Source organism: Trachymyrmex septentrionalis, unplaced genomic scaffold (genome assembly GCF_001594115.1).
Source record: "Trachymyrmex septentrionalis isolate Tsep2-gDNA-1 unplaced genomic scaffold, Tsep1.0 scaffold40, whole genome shotgun sequence".
In the NCBI taxonomy this organism is placed as follows: Eukaryota; Metazoa; Arthropoda; class Insecta; order Hymenoptera; family Formicidae; genus Trachymyrmex; species Trachymyrmex septentrionalis.
The window spans coordinates 1598769-1601651 of NW_017305569.1; the positions used below are offsets into that span (position 1 = coordinate 1598769).

General features: G+C 34.7%; 1 protein-coding gene across 1 annotated transcript in view; it reads right to left on the bottom strand.

The window, feature by feature from the left end:
- The window catches only part of LOC108751014 (structural maintenance of chromosomes protein 5), a 7127-nt gene extending 6892 nt beyond the window's left edge, over positions 1-235 (bottom strand). Inside the window, exon 1 of the mRNA XM_018490934.1 lies at positions 228-235. The gene's annotated coding sequence lies outside the window, so the exon portion shown is untranslated. The remainder of the gene's footprint in view (positions 1-227) is intronic.
- Positions 236-2883: the final 2648 nt, after the last annotated feature.

Genomic DNA, 2883 nt, shown 5'->3' on the forward strand with positions numbered 1-2883 from the left:
CGTGGGATAGAGTCCTTGAAATCATTATAAAATTCATATGAAAGCTTTATGTATAATCCAATAATTACATATGGAATCATGAGAAATCATTGTATAATATTAAATAAAATCATATATTTTACCAAATAACTTCATATGTAGTAAAAAAAATTATTTGTAATCAGACAAAATTATATAAAATCAAATAAAATCATGTAATCAGTGGGACAATATTTCAACTAGATTACCCCCTCGAGTTGCGCTGCCGCATACGCCTTCTGTAACAGTAATGGCTTTTTTTTTTAGATTCCCCTTTGGATTTCCGACTCAACATAAAAAGTCGCAGTACCATTGGATAAATTCAGTAATGGCTCCTGCACGCAGTAATGTTTGCCACGTGACAGAAGTTGTGCTGTACTAACCAATAATCTACCTATGTTCTTAAGTCGGCCTCACTTTGCAAAACTTCTAGAAATGACGTAAAGGTGCCTATCCATGCAGCGGAATAGCGTAACGCCGAACGAGAGCGGACCCAATCACAAGCATTCGGCACCAATAGCAGATATGGAACGCTTGTGATTGGTTCTACTCTTGTTCCGCGTTACGCTATTCCGTTACATGGGTAGACACCCTAATACTACTTCCTCACTTTGGCTGTGTTCCAAAATTGATTGCCAGCGCTGCAGGTATGTCGTCATAAAAACATGCTACCAACAGCGTTCCAATTTTAGTAGGCATGCAATTGGTGCGAATATGCATTTCAAATTGGAATGATACTCGCCATCTTGAATGCTGTAGCTGCCTCACTTTTTCAGTCGCAGCAGCCGCAACAGGAAATGACGACAAAATTAGTGACGTCTTTACTCTCTCGCAGCACTGCCACAGCGTGTTACGATAATTTTTGGAACGGTGTTCAGTGCTGCCAGCGCAACAAACAATTTTGGAATACAGCCTTTGCAAAATTTTTTAGAAATGACGTAATACTACTTCTGTCGCGCGGCGGAAATGTTGGATTGACTACGTTCAGCAGAAAAAGCAGCTTTGCAACTGTTGTGAAATTCTCTAATATGATTGGTCTTATTCTTAATTCATAGACTTCTCATTGGATTTAAGAGCGGAATTCATAGACGTTCCTCGAGATTGAAGATGGTCTTAAGCTAGTGCATGAACCAATCAGAGAGCCATATTAGCATCTTAAGACATTGCTTGAGATTAAGAACGGACTATGGATTTCGGCCTAAATATATAAACCAATCATATTCAAGAATTTTATGACAGTTGCAAAGCTGCTTTTTTTTTGCTGGGCAGCCATTGAGTTCAACTTTTGTCACGCGATGGAAATTATACATATATCTATTACTTCCGAGCAAGCGAGACGTTGATCGACTATCGCGTCAACTTTCGCCAAGCGACAGTGCCGCATTCTGTGTGCAGGGGTTATAACCGTAAGGATATATCCATAAACTTGAATAGTCGTATACACGTATGCATAAAGAAAATTATCCAATCATATTTTACATGCGACTTTATAAGAGAAATATGATTGGATGATTTTCTTTATGCATACGTTTATGTAGCTGTGCAAGTTTGTGTGGATATATCCTAAGACATACCGTAAGAATTAGCCAATCACAGTCTAGAATTGTCAAAAACTTTCTGCTCTGATTGGTTAATTCTTACGATTACTATACTGTTACGCCTGTTACGGAAAGTGTGTACGAGTCTGTTTCAAAATTGTCTCATGTTTTAAATGGTAAAATGTTAAAACGACTCTCTAATTGGTTTATGACATCTTAGATTTGTTTGCATCGCATGCTCCAACATGTTCCAACATACTCCAATATGCTCCTATCAATAGCCCTTATGATCGCATTGGAATGAGTAAGAACTTATAGGAACATGTTGGAGCATCTTGGAGCATGCAACACGAACAAACCTCTTAAGGTGGAATCCCATGAGATGTATTTGCCGCGTAACCGTGTAACCAATCAGACACAATCCGCTGTTGTGGTTTCGCGTTTTACTGATTACTGATTGGTTACGTGGTTACGCGATATGCGGCAAACATGCCTTATGGGATTCCTCTCTTAAGAGAGAGAGAGAGAGAGAGAGAGAGAGAGAGAGATTGCTTAAGGTAGTCTTAAATATAAAAATCAACTATGAATACCGGCCTTGATCAGCAATAGTTTTTACTTTCAATTTATGGATTTCTGGGCGTATCAAGCTTTCACTACATATTTTAAATTATCGAGAGATATAAAAAATACTTAAAATTAATGAAATTTATTAATAATCTTTTAATTGCTTTAAAAATTAATCACAATTAAATACAACGCATAAGAGATGTCATCAAACTGATTGTAAAAATTTGTCTATTTCTTATTTCATGTCAACGTGGCATATCTTTTATTATTTTCTTTTATTTGTCGCTGTATATGTATAATCTGATTACACAGCGAGCTATTGCAAAATATCTGCACTGCATTAATTATTCCTAAGCATTTTAGCAAACGAACTGGATCTGTCAAAAATTCCTTTTTATATCGCGATTGTTAATTTTGCAGATGATTTTAGACAAACGCAAAATTTTCGAAGAAACCTGAAAGAAAAGAAAAGTTCTTTTATTTATAAAAACAGTATTTTTCATTTTGCTTCGACTTATCTTGACAAAAAATTGTATCATTCTATTGATATAAATTTGAAAATTATACAAAATTACAAAAATTTAATAGAATTATAATTTTCAACAATTCTACATTAATTTTTAGTGAATAGATATATAATTATGTATATATGTAAAGATATATTTAAATATTAAGATGTTTTTTTAAATACTTTTTTAAAAAGCATCTTATAATAAAATAATTTATATACTAGTTAAAAACCTCTATTACACACACACAC